Source organism: Scyliorhinus torazame, unplaced genomic scaffold (assembly GCF_047496885.1).
Source record: "Scyliorhinus torazame isolate Kashiwa2021f unplaced genomic scaffold, sScyTor2.1 scaffold_1772, whole genome shotgun sequence".
NCBI lineage: Eukaryota > Metazoa > Chordata > Chondrichthyes > Carcharhiniformes > Scyliorhinidae > Scyliorhinus > Scyliorhinus torazame.
Genome location: NW_027309499.1, coordinates 16,521 through 30,800, shown reverse-complemented (window position 1 = coordinate 30,800; position 14,280 = coordinate 16,521). Strand labels below are relative to the sequence as shown.

At 47.0% G+C, this 14,280-nt stretch overlaps 1 long non-coding RNA gene across 2 annotated transcripts in view; it reads left to right on the top strand.

Moving 5' to 3' along the window:
• The first annotated feature begins 2,570 nt into the window (after positions 1 to 2,570).
• The window catches only part of LOC140407668 (uncharacterized), a 28,063-nt gene continuing 16,353 nt past the window's right edge, over positions 2,571 to 14,280 (top strand). Inside the window, exons 1-3 of one of the 2 annotated variants that reach the window (XR_011939748.1) lie at positions 2,571 to 2,621; positions 2,718 to 2,858; positions 6,240 to 6,268. This is a non-coding gene — a long non-coding RNA (uncharacterized lncRNA). Of the gene's footprint in view, positions 2,622 to 2,717; positions 2,859 to 6,239; positions 6,269 to 14,280 lie in introns of those variants that run through there. The other variant, XR_011939747.1, reaches the window with a different exon arrangement.

The following is a 14,280-nucleotide window of genomic DNA, read 5'->3' as shown; positions in this document are numbered from 1 at the left end:
TCTATTTTTGTCACTTAAATCATGCCTGGAAACACCCGATTAGATTATCCCTTTCTCTTCTATACTCAATGGAATACTATGCAAGGCTAGCAAATGAGAAAACTTAAAACTTGTACTTGGCAACCTGGGTTGTTATTTACCCAACCTGTGTTTGTTCTTTGTTATTTCCTGAGTTCACGGAAACATTGAACTGAACTGATGCTATCACACAACCTAACTGATATGTCTGAATTTGAAATATGTCTGAATTTGAAATATGTCTGAATTTGAAATTTAGACAATGTAGATTCAAACCAATGCCTGTCCTTCATTGAATAACGAGTGGCACAGTGGTTGGCACTGCTACCTCACAGCCCCAGGGACCTGGGTTCAATTTAGGCCTTGGGTAACTGTCTGTGCGGAGTTTGCACGTTCTCCCATGTCTGTTTACTCCCACAGTCCTAAGATGTGCAGGTCAGGTGGATTGGCCATGATAAATTACCCCTTTGTGTCCAAAGGTGTGCAGGTTAGGTGGGGATACGGGGATAGGGTGGGGGAGTGGGCCTGGACAGGGTGCTCTTTCAGAGGGTCAGTGCAGACTTAGTGGACTGAATGGTCTCCTTCTGCACTGTAGGAATTCTATGGAAAAAGCCAGGTGAACCCGCCAGTAGCATTATCTAAAGAGGCAGGCACCCCAATAGCAGGTAAATAAAAATGTATCAAACCTTCTCTATTGGGGAATGTCTGAGTGGTCTGAAGTGTTTTTGGAGCTGAGTTTGCAATAAGAGTTTTGCTGCAGCCTCATCAGCATGGCAGAGGGGCAGGTGACATTGCCTCTGGGACTTCAGCGTGACAGTGTCTGCAGAGAGGGCAAGCTTCTGTTACCGAGGACCCCTCCTAGGGAGTTACAGGATTCTGTCTGGCAGGCCAGTGACTTTGTTGCGTTGTGTTTAGCTGATGCTCCGGACATTGCTGAATAGTAGAGACAACGAGAAATGGGTTTGGGGTTGATGTCGTGTTATTGACCCTGGGATAACACGGACTGCATCTGGATGCAGTTGTACTGGAAAGCAGACACCAAACTTAGACGTTGGTTCAATACGATTTATTGAACTTCTGTAACAAGGCACACAGCTTGCTGTGGGTTGACACTCTACTACTCTTAGTGTGCTAACTCGAACTAACTCGACCAGGCTAGCCCTGAGCCACGTGTAGAAGGTGCTAACTAATATATACACCCTGACTGTCACTACAGTTGGCACCAGTGGAAAGAGGCGGAGTGCTGATGCCTCGTGGGTTTTATAGTTGGAAGCCTCCCTCTAGTGTTCTGTCTAGTAATTGGTTGTGTTCTGTCCTGTGTGTTGATTGGCTAACCTGGGCGTCTATCACTGCCTGTCTGTACCTCATGATGTGTGTGAGTGCATATTATGACCGTTGACAGCATTGGTACATGTGTGAGATGGTGTGGAGTACATGGATGTTCGGTATGAGTCTTGAGAGCTAGGGAGTGCTGCTGGGTGAGAGATTGATGGTGTGGTGGGTTGAAGATGCCATGTGAAGATGCATTCAGTGGCATTGATCACTTATGGGTTAAGGTCATTAAACTTCTTTTGACACTGCTGCCAGCTCCTTGGATCCAGACTTTTGAAAGTGCATCTTCCCGATCACCTGCTCCCATTACCTTTGAGTGTGATCTTGATGGCGTCTTGGGGTTCACAGGACCATGGTGTCTTTTCTCTGCCCTCTTGTGCCACTGCTGCTTCTAGCTCTGCTACTATCATACAGATCCCTCTGTGCGGCCTGGTGTTCAGCTTGCAGGAATTTCTACTGCAGCAATCTTTCCACCTTTCCATTAATAGGCAGCCTTCTTTTTATAAAAGAAACAGGCTGCTTGTATGTACCATATGCCTTGTGAAGAACGTGCTGGTAGGAGTTGAAAAGAGGACACCAACACTGGAGGTGTGGAAAGTTGCATCGCAGTCGTTCAGATGAAAGGGGTAGAAATGCACATGCAGCAAATCCAGGCCTCTGTCTAAAAATGTAGTCTATACGTTCGAAGTCCACCGCAATTATTACAGAAACAAAACTATTCAAGGGAATGCAGGTCCAATATTTTAGCCCCTGCTGCAGTAAAAGTTGAGTATCATCACCAATGATTTTATTTGGGAATTCTCATTGGAGGGAGCACTGAAGTTGTACATCGCCCTCTGCCCGTGGTCGGAAGATGCTTGCTCAGAAAGGGCACAATGCCGGCATCAGGCTGGCTTTATTTACCAATCTGCTTCACCAGAGAGATTGCAGTTACTGCCGGCACCACTGTATTCTCTGACAAAATTGATCAACACCGACTTGCATTTACGTAGCCCCTTTAAAGTGGTTAAGAGCGCTTCAGAGCAGTTCACAGGAGTGAATATCGGTCAGAAATCTGACACCGAGCCACATGAGGAAATATTAGAACAGGTGTCCCAAAAGCTTGGCCGATTACATTGGTTTGAAGAAGGATTTGGAAGGAAGAGCCTGAAGGGGGTGGTGGAGAGGCTTGGGGGAGGTGACAGCAGAAATATTTTGTTTCTGTTGTTGCTTCCACTCGTAACCAAGTTCTGCGACATCAATTTGGCCGAGCCTGTTGTGGGACTTGGGTGGTGTGTCTAATTCTGTTTCTCCAGTGCTATGCCAAGAGTCATTAATTAGCTGTACCCGATGTTTTTAAAAATGTGTTGTGCTTGGTCTCTCGACAGGTTGCAACATGCCAAACTACAGGCTGAGCTACTTTAAAATAAGAGGGAGAGCTGAAACTGCTCGTTATATTTTTGCGTACAGTGGAATAAAATATGAAGAAAACACGATTGATATAGCAGATTGGCCCAACTTGAAAAACTGTAAGTAGCGCAGGTTGCAAATGACAAATTGTAACCATTTGGAACAATTTCTTTCATTTACTTTTACAGTTTGTCTTCCCATCAATGCGAATAGAATTTGCGTTCTGCTGTGCAGTCCTGCCTTGTCCTGGGTGAGGTTATTTTGTGTCAGAAAATAAATACGTTTGAAAAGTTTTTGACTTGAAACTTTGGCCGGGCCAGTGAGCAGAATAATTGCAATCTCTTTTGCCAGTAAGAACAATGGACAGATTAATTCCAGAAAAACTGTTAATATCCCCAACATTAACAACCTTCCTCGCAGGATGTGAGCTCCGAATAATTTCAATCTCTTTTTCCGGGAGAACAATGGTGAGGTTAATACCAGAAAAACTGTTAATATCCCCAACATTAACAACCTTCCTCGCAGGATGTGAGCTCCGAATAATTTCAATCTCTTTTTCCGGGAGAACAATGGTGAGGTTAATATCAGAAAAACTGTTAATATCCCCAACATTAACAACCTTCCTCACAGGATGTGAGCTTTGCTGTTATGTTGGGTTCGCTGTGGGTTTCAACAGCGTGTAAATGTTTCCATCACTAAAGATATTGTTCTGAAGACTCAACATGAAACCTGATAGAGGTTTGTGAAATCACAGAACTGTTACGATGCAGAGCGAGGTTAGTCGGCTCATTTTGTGTGCATCAACTCTTTGAATGAGCATCATGGCTTAGTGCCATTGCTTAGCGCCTTTTCCCTGTCCCCTTGCACATTGTTTCCGTTCAAGTAATCATCTAATACCCTCTTGAATGCCTCGATTGAACCTGCCTCCACCACACTTCCAGGGCAATGCATTCCAGAGCCGAAACAATTGTTGTGTGAAAAAGTTTTTTTCTCTGATTACTCTTGCTTCTTTTGCAAATCACTTTAAATCTGTGCCCTCTCATTCTCAAACTCTAGGAGGATGCAGACATCCTTCAGAGTGATTTGGACAAGTTGAGCGAGTGGCAGATGCAGTATAATTTGAATAAATGTGAGGTTATCCACGTTGGTAGGACCCCAGCTATTCACAATATATATTAATGATTTAGGTGAGGGAATAAAATGTAATATCTCCAAATTTGCAGATGACACCAATTTGCGTGGCAGGGTGAGCTGTGAGGAGGATGCGGAGATCCTTCAGTGTGATTTGGACAAATTGAGCGAGTGGGTAAAAACAAGAAGGCAGATTATTATCTGAATGGTCATAAACAGCACTGCCAACTAGCACGGATTTTCCGTATTTAGATACATAGAAGATAGGAGCAGGAGGAGGCCTTTTGGCCCTTCAAGCCTGCTGCGTCATTTATCACGATCATGACTGATCATCCAACTCAATAGCCTAATCCTGCTTTCTCCCCATAAGCCTTTGATCCCATTCTCCCCAAGTGCTATATCTAGCTGCCTCTTGAATATATTCAATGTTTTAGCATCAACTACTTCCTGTAGAAATGAATTCCACAGGCTCACCACTCTGTGTGAAGAAATGTCTCCTTATCTCTGTCCATAAGACATAGGAGCGGAAGTAAGGCCATTCGGCCCATCGAGTCCACTCCACCATTCAATCATGGCTGATTTCAACTCCATTTACCCGCGCTCTCTCTCCTTAATTCCTCGGGAAATCAAGAATTTATCAACTTCTGTCTTAAAGACACTCAACGTCCCGGCCTCCACTGCCCTCTGTGGCAATGAATTCCACAGACCCACCACTCTCTGGCTGAAGAAATTTCTCCTCATCTCTGTTCTAAAGTGACTCCCTTTTATTCTAAGGCTGTGCCCCCGGGTCCTAGTCTCCCCTGCTGATGGAAACAACTTCCCTACGTCCACCCTATCTAAGCCATTCATTATCTTGTAAGTTTCTATTTGATCTCCCCATTTGCATTTAAAGTTGCATAACCGGGATTTAATGACTGGGGCTGGATTCCATTCATGAGAAACTAACTTGCATTTTGGTTCAGTAGTTGGCTCACCGTTCCTCATTAGCAGGTCCCTTGCCTAGGAGTAAGAAAGTCGTGGCCTTGAGGGCTGTTTCAGAGACTTGAGTACATAATCTAGGGACTCCCCTGCCCCAGTGCCATAGTGCTCCACTGTTGGGAGGCCCCCATCTCTCAGATGAAATGTTAATCTGAGATTCCATCTGCCCCCTCGGGTGAATGTAAAAGATGCCAGTCAAAGAAGAGCAGAAATCATCGTAAATCATAATTCATTGAAATCAGAAATCATAGAAATCATAGACATCAGAAATCATAGTATCCCGACGTTGCAGAAGGAGGACATTTGGCTCATTTAGTCTGTGTGGTGGTATGTATTAGGGGTAATATGGTACACCACGTGTCGACAGGCTATTGGTGGAGGGATGCCGGGTCCTGATAGGATCGGCCGCCGACTGGGCTCTGCCCAGAAATGCCGGTATAAGAACCCGGATTTCCCCCAGCAGCTGCATTCTGTAACCAAGCTGCTGGGGATCAAGTTTTGCTTAATAAAGCCTTTAATTGACGTTACTTCAACCTGCCTTGCGGCATATTGACGGTACAACAGTCTGCCCCCACTATCCGAATGAGCTGGAGCGGTTCACGCCGTTCCAGCTTCCCTACCCAGCGCTAACTGGGTGCCGCGCCAACCCGCGCATGCACAGTGGTGCCGTGCCAACCCGCAAATGCGCGGGGGACTTCCTCAACGCCCCAGCCCCGATGCAACATGGTGCGGGGGTTCAGGAGACGGCCGCGTAATAAAATAGGGGCGGGCCTGGAGATGCCAGACCCCAACGGAGGCCTCTCTCCTCTCCTCTCCTCCCCCCCCCCCCCCCCCCCCCCCCCCCCCCCCCCCAATGAAGGAGCTCCCCTGCAGAGTTCCCGCCGGCTGCAAGCAGGTGTAAATGGTGCCAGCGGGACTCTGCCGTTTCCGTTCGGCCCATCGAGGCCGGAGAATCGGCGGCCCGGCCGCGGACAGCGGGCCACGACCGGCGGCGCGCCAAACACGCTGGCGCAATTAGCGCCGATTCTCCGCACCTCGGAGAATTACGTGCCGGCATCGGGGTGGCATGGTGCGGTTGCGCCGATTCTCCGGACCGTCGCGGGGCTCGGAGAATCCCGCCCCCTATCTCCGCATTCTCTGCTCTGAGAAGACTAATTGGAAAATGACAATTTGTTTAAGGTAAAAGGCGGATGATGGGGAGCCCTTTTTTCTTTTGGTGACATGGTAAATTTCAATCACCATTCCAACCGGAATACTTAACGTTCTTTAAGTTGAACCTGGCAGTATGTTGGGAATTATTTTTATCTTTAAACTTGCACATCTTTGAATGCCAAATTATCTGGAGTTTGAGTTGTTTTTCTCGCAACTATCTGAAGTGTGTTTTCCTGCAGATGAAGCCCCCCAGTTACTTGGATTCCAAGCAGCTTTTTTGTGGGATTGTAAGTAGTTTGAAGACTGGGTTGTAAGTGGGTCTTGTGTCGTGGAGCAGGTTTTGTTGGGAGTAAATGCCTGAGAGTTGTGATTCCTTTTTTATCATTTCATGGCAGAGAATGAAATCCTGTCTGGAACTTGACCTAGATTTTAGATTGTGTGTTTTTATTGAGCCCTCTGTGCCGCCCAAGTATGCGGGACAAGGCGAAGGTTGGAGAAGCAGCCTCCAGGCAGTCCATTCACCGTCTGTCTTTAAAGAAAACAACAGCTTGCTCTCCCCTTGCAAAAACAAAACGGGACGGCTTGGCTCAGGTACCAAGGGCTTTGTGCTAATCGCTGTCAGCCAGCCAGTCAGAGCCTGAGGAGACCTTGTTGGTACCTGTCTCTGTTGACCTACTGAACTCACTGCAGGAATTACGCGTCACTCTTGAGGAAGGCTAAACCAACATGGTTGATCAGCTGACCTGCTCTGTTTTGCTTCTGTGATGAATTTCAGATATATTGTGTCACATATGATTGGTGCAGTAAAGGGTTGAAAGCCTGGGTTAGTGTGTATGACTGCTGCAGTCACACTTTTAAAAATCCTGGTTTGATAGGTAGCAGGCTATTTGGAGACAGAGGTGCAATTAAAGCATCGTAAAGGTTTGGTCTAAAGGAATTTTGTTTATATGAAGAAGGTTCCCTGGGGAGTGGATTAAGAGACATTGGGCTGGATTCTCCGGTCCCCCAGCCGTGCGTTTATTGGCCACGCGCTGTTCGCTGGCTATAACATTGCTGGGAGTTGGGAAAGAGGATTGTCTGGCTGATGGACCAGAATTGCCGACCGAAGAAATGGAAGTGTCCGCTTGCTTCAATTGGCCTGGGAAAGGCAAGGAACTGATGGGCGTGTTGGGTGATCAAGAGAAGAATGATGGGGTGGTTTGAGAGAGGAGATCATGCAATTAATATGTAGGTAAAGCAAGCAGCTGGGAAGGCAAATGGTATGTTAGCTTTTCTTTTACAAGGGAATGAGAGTATGAGTAACGGCACTGAGGTGTCCCCACACCAGGTGGACTGCACCAGTTCATGAAGGTGGCTTCCTAAAGGTAGTTCGGAACTGACAGAAAATGCTGTCCGAGCCTGAGGTGCTCACATTCCATGAAAGAGGTTCTGTTATAATTATTGATGGCATTGATGATGAGGAGTTCTGGTCCAGTTTTGATGACCTTACCGAAGAAAGGACATACCCGCCCTGTCGGGAGTCCAACCAAGGATCACGAGCCTGGTTTCGGGATGAGGTCATTGTCCTTTTGAGGAGAGATTTGTTATCTTCCCTAGAGTTAGAAGAATGAGAGGTGGTCTAATTGGAAATATACAAAATTCTGAAAGAGATTCACAGACTAGAATCTGAGAAAATATTTCATGCTGGCTAGGGAATGTAGAACACTCAATCACAGTCTTAGAATAAGGGGGTGGCCATTTTGGATTGAGACAGAGAGAAATTTCTTCACTCAAAAGGATTGTGAATCTTTGAAACTCTAGTTGTTGAGTCTATTCCAGATTGGAGGTCGATAAGAGTTTTTGGGTTACTAAGGGATACAGTGATAGTGCAGCGAGGTGGACGATCTGTCACAATCTTGTTGAGTGATGGAACAGGCCCGAAGGCACAAATGACCTACTCCAGCCCCTAATTCCTATGCTGTGCGATGCAATCTCCATGGTTACATCCAGCCAGAGCTGGAAACCTGACCGCAAGAAAAATAGCAGCAACGGGAAATGTAAAAAGGAAGTATTGAGCTGGCATTGTAGATAAATACTGTTTGGTGAGACTGACCTGGAGCGCATAGCAGTGTGGAGAGCTGAAAGGCTCCTTGATGATTTGTTGCAAGATTTCCACAATTTGTTTGTGTGATGCATAATCACGACACGGCAAGTGATTGCTGGTTGGGCAGAAGTATGTGCTACATTCAAGACCCTTTTTTTTAGCAGCCCAGCAAGATGGCGCCGGAACATGGGGAATCTCTGCAAGCTCCCCCAAACAGATCCTCTTTTACATCTCTTATAAATTTGGCATGTCTACACTGACACTTACCAACTTCTACAGATGCACCATAGAAAGCAGACTATCCGGCTGCATCGCAGCCTGGTACGGCAACTGCTCGGCCCAAGACCATAAGATATGACACAGTCGTGAACACAGCCCAGTCCATCACACAAACCCGCCTCCCATCCATTGACTCCGTCCTACACCTCCCGCTGCCTGGGGAAAGCGGGCAGCATAATCAGAGACTCCTCCCACCCGGCTTACTCACTCTTCCAACTTCTTCCATCGGGCAGGAGATACAGAAGTCTGAGATCACCCACAAAAAGATTCAAAAACAGCCCCTTCCCCGCTGTTACCAGACTCCTGAACGACCCTCTTATGGATTGACCTCATTAACACTACACTCCTGTATGCTTCATCCGATACTGGTGTCTATGTATTTACATTATAGAACAATGCAGCGCAGTACAGGCCCTTCGGCCCACGATGTTGCACCGAAACAAAAGCCATCTAACCTACACTATGCCATTATCATCCATATGTTTATCCAATAAACTTTTAAATGCCCTCAATGTTGGCGAGTTCACTACTGTAGCAGTTAGGGCATTCCACGGCCTCACTACTCTTTGCGTAAAGAACCTACCTCTGACCTCTGTCCTATATCTATTACCCCTCAGTTTAAAGTTATGTCCCCTCGTGCCAGCCATATCCATCCGCGGGAGAAGGCTCTCACTGTCCACCCTAACCAACCCCCTGATCATTTTGTATGCCTCTATTAAGTCTCCTCTTAACCTTCTTCTCTCCAACGAAAACAACCTCAAGTCCGTCAGCCTTTCCTCATAAGATTTTCCCTCCATACCAGGCAACATCCTGGTAAATCTCCTCTGCACCCGCTCCAAAGCCTCCACGTCCTTCCTATAATGCGGTGACCAGAACTGTACGCAATACTCCAAATGCGGCCGGACCAGAGTTCTGTACAGCTGCAACATGACCTCCCGACTCCGGAACTCAATCCCTCTACCAATAAAGGCCAACACTCCATAGGCCTTCTTCACAACCCTATCAACCTGGGTGGCAACTTTCAGGGATCTATGTACATGGACACCTAGATCCCTCTGCTCAGCCACACTTTCAAGAACTTTACCATTAGCCAAATATTCCGCATTCCTGTTATTCCTTCCAAAGTGAATCACCTCACACTTCTCTACATTAAACTCCATTTGCCACCTCTGAGCCCAGCTCTGCAGCTTATCTATATCCCTCTGTAACCTGCTACATCCTTCCACACTATCGACAACACCACCGACTTTAGTATCATATGCAAATTTACTCACCCACCCTTCTGTGCCTTCCTCTAAAACATTGTGGACCTTGTGTTGCCTTATTATGTATTTTCTTTTTATTTTCTTTCCATGTACTAAATTATCTGTTTGAGCTGCTCGCAGAAGGATACTTACCACGTGACAGTATACAAATATAATCCAATCCAATCCAATAATAATAATAATGCAAATAGTAGGAAATAGAAGTGGTATTTGCCTGTCTCATGTGGTTCTCTTTCCCAAAATGATGCTGCAATTGCTTCAAATTATCCCCTTAAATTCAGTTTAAGTGAGTTCAAATCTATTCAATTTGTCTGCCCTGGAAACATATGGACTGGGATTGTCCGACCCTCTGCCGGGTTGGAGAATCCCCGGGGTGAGGCACAAATCCCACCTCGACGTCGGCTTTCCTATTCTCCGCCGCCGTTTTTCGGGCGCCTGCGGGTTTCCCGCCGTGCCGGTCGGGAGCCGTTGACAGCGGTCCCCCCCGGCGAATCTCCCAGCCCCGATGGGCCGAGTGGCCGACGCGTTTGGCCGAGTCCCGCTGGCATGGATTACTCGCCTCCTACACGGCGGGACCTGGAAGGTAAGTGTGCGGGGGCTGTCCTGGGGGGGGGGGCTGGGGGATCCGACCCCGGGGGGGGGGGGGGGACCCCCACGGTGGCCTGGCCCGCGATCAGGGCCTACCAATCGACGGGCGGGCAGGTTCCGTGGGGGCCTACTTTACTCCGCACCGGGCTCCTGTAAGGCTCCGCCATTTTGCCCGGCGGCGGCGTGGAGAAGGGAACCCCTGCGCTCGGAAACACACCGGCTGTTCGGCGCATTCGCGGAAATACGCCGGCCGTTCGGCGCATGCGCGGAAATACGCCGGCTCTCACCAGCAGCAATGTGTTAATGGCCGGACGATCTGTTTCCGGTGGCATTGGTTGAGGGAGCGCTTCCCTGCACCTCTTTGATGTAGCGCCACGGCATCTTTTAGACCCATCCCAGTTTAACATCTCATCCAGTGAACAGCAACTCCATTTGGTGCAGCACTCCCTCAGTAGTGCGTTGGAGGCACGGCCTCGATTTTTGCACTCCTGTCTCTGGAGTGGGACTCGAACCCACGATCGTATGGCTCGGAGGTGAGAGTGCTGACCACTGTGCCATTGTCCGACTTGTAGAAGTATGCCAAGAGGCTTGCGGTAATTGGTACTACTCCTCAACTCTGTCAGGTTGTGTTTTCTTGTTTTTTCTGCTTGTCACCTCTGTGCTCAGTGGTCTGTATTGGCTCTGGTTAGGCAATTTCTTGATTTTTGTTTTCTTGAAATAAAATTATCATCCTCACTTTCAAATCACTCCATGGCCTTGCCCCTCCCTATCTCTGTAATTCCTCCTGCCCTACAATGGTCCAAGATATCTGCATATGTCTGACGATGTGCCTGCTTGGCATGCCAGCTCGGGCGAACATTTCAGTGTCTGGTATTTTGTCCTGCTATATCTGATCTTCAGATACTTCACAAAACAGCTCAAGTGCAAGTGGTTAAGCTTCTTGGCATGACACTGATACACCGTCCAAGTCTTGCAAGCACTGCTTTGTACACGCTGTTGGGAAAACCATATCTTTATGAACTAGACTTTTCTTTCAAGATTTGGAAGGGCGTTGCATTATTTGGACACTTGGGATATTTTTATTGAACAACAAGGCCAGAAGTTCACCTTTGGACTGGGAGCAGAAGTGCCTTTTCAAATAAATCACCTGACAGGCCTTTTACTTGAAGGAGAAGAGCTGTTTTAAACTGCAATCATTTTAATTGAAGGGGGAGAAACTGAAACATGGTAAAGGCTAATGTAAATCACATGAAGGAGGCGAGCTTTAGGTTTTGAACCTGGTGTTTTTAAACTTGGGGCGAGATCCTCCGGCCGTTCACGAGGGCGGGAATATTCACTCCTGCCGACAGCGCAACCCTGCCATGGGTTTCCCGGCAGCATGGGGTGGGTTCAATGGGAAATCCCATTGATAGCAGCGGGACAAGAAGATCCCGCTAGCGGCCAACAGCGGGCCATCACCTGTCGCCGAGAAACATTTTGTGTGGAGGCCAGAGAATCTCAGCCTTAGCCTCTTTTCTTTTCAGTGGATAAGCTGAGCAGGATGGCTACCTTAACTGACTTCCCCCTGCCTTGCCTGAAATGCCCTGGGTGGTTATCAACATGTAGCCACTGTAACTTGTCGGCGTTTGGAAACCTACAAAGCTGAGACAGAAAGAATTGATGCAACTCAATATATTCCTCCATGTTGAAGCTCTGTTGGGTGAAAATGTCCAGACATCTACTGGGCATAGGAGTCCATCTTCATACCAAGGAACTCCAGATCGACAGCCTTGAACCCTGCAAACTTTATCCGTCTTGTAAAATTCTTTTCTCACCACCCGTCTCTGCAGAGTCTACTTGTGTGCATGCTGGGGAGGTTTCAAGAAGAGATAGGTAGTTATACTTGCAAATAATAATTGTGTAACCAGTTCTTGCCTCTTGTTAAAAATAGGTTTTGTGTTACCTTACATCAGTTGTTCTGAGTTTATTGAAAGAATCCTGATTAAAGTCTCCTCCATTCTGGGTATCAGTAATGAAGGTAAACAACTAGTCATTTTGGTGAGTAAATTAAACTTTTAAACTATAGTATGACATCTGGGGTATTGGGGCTACATAATCTGTGCACTCCTTCATTCTGGTCCTAACTTTCAGCTTGGCAGGCAGACCTTTGTTTGCTGTCCGATGTTTGAAGGGTTAGACTTGCTTTGGCAATTCTTGCATGTCTTATCGTCAGTATGGGCAGCTCGAGAGAATGTGCTGCTCAGATGAGTGCCCTTATCCACTGCTGACACTTCTGGTCATGGACTGAAACTGTGGGCCTGAGATGGGACTTTCCTGGAGCAAACCTTAGTTTTCTTTGTGCCGATCATAAGGCTAAAGTTGTTGGCGCGCATTGGAGAACAAGTCCGTTCTGAACCGGCAGCTCAAACACATTCATTGTGTGGGGGGCATGGTAGCACAGTGGTTAGCACAATTGCTTCACAGCTCCAGGGTCCCGGGTTTGATTCCCGGCTTGGGTCACTATCTGTGCAGAGTCTGCACGTTCTCCCTGTGTCTGCGTGGGTTTCCTTCGGGTGCTCCGGTTTCCTCCCACAGTCCAAAGATGTGCAGGTTAGGTGGATTGGCCACGCTAAATTGCCCTTAGTGTCCAAAATTGCCCTTAGTGTTGGGTGGGGTTACTGGGTTATGGGGATAGGGTGGAGGTGTGGGCTTGGGTAGGGTGCTCTTTCCAAGAGCCGGTGAAGGCTCGATGGGCCGAATGGTCTCCTTCTGCACTGTAAATTCTATGATCTATGACTTAGTAATCTGGTACTAAATGTAGAAAACAGACGTTCAAGGACCTCACATCAAGATGATTCTTTATTGTACAATCGAGAAAGGATGGAATACACTGCGCCAAGTAACGTCTGCTCATCGGACTTCGGCATCGCTCACAGAGGAGCAAATGACATACAGGCACATATGTGATCCAAGAAACATCATGCTTTGGCACAGGAAAGCACCCTTCAAACCTTTCACGCAACAAAATGACTACTCAGTCATAAGAGCAGAAACTTTGATGACACATTTCTTGATTGAGCACAATGTGGCATTTTCTGCTGCCGATCATTTGACTGATTTGTGAAAATTATGTTTACGGACAGCCCGATTGCTTCGAAGTTTGCTTCACGCTGGACAAACCGATGGTCGTTCTGACCCTGGTGCGGAGGAACAACTCTATCCTATCATTGTTCGGTTCTTTGAGGCAGATGTGAACTGGGTGAGCAGTGTGCTATGTGAAACGCGACAACGACAGAGAGATCAAGTGGCAAAAACATTTTCCAACTTCTGGACAGTGTTCTTAAGGAAAACAACACTCCTTGGAAAAACGTGATATGCTTTTCTGCAGCCAATGCAGCAGTGATGATGGGAGTCCACAATGGTGTCGCTTCCTTTGTGATGAAAAACCCCTCCGATATTTTCATTCTTGGATGCCCATGTGAGGGGGGGGTCCTGAGATGAGACCGCTTAAAACCTGATAGCTAGGATAACATTAGAATAGTTCTTCATGGGGCGGCACATGATGCAGTGGTTAGCACTGGGACTACGGCGCTGAGGACCCGGGTTCGAATCCTGACCCTGGGTCACTGTCCGTGTGGAGTTTGCACATTTTCCCAGTGTCTGCATGGGTTTCACTTCCACAACCCAAAGATGTTCAGGGTAGCAAGAATTGGCCACGCTAAATTGCCCCTTAATTGGAAGAAATGAATTGGGTGCTCTAAATTTTTTTAAAAAAAATAGTTCGACATAAGTTAGTTTATTGAGGATTGAGACTAATCATAGAAAGTATACCGAGTAATCATTATTAACCATTAAACATGTATTCTTAGAAAAAAACAGTAATGAGTATTTAAACTCTTGCTAATAGTAGTGGCCGGAATGTATGATGGGATTTAAGCGAGCTAACTTGACCACGTTCCTAAGACAGACAGAATCAGACCGAAATAATGTGGTCAGCATTAACACAGCCAGCTTAATAAGCCATTCTTATCAGTAGATTCAGCATCCTGTGCTCAGACAGACTATGGTACAAGCAAGAACCATCCG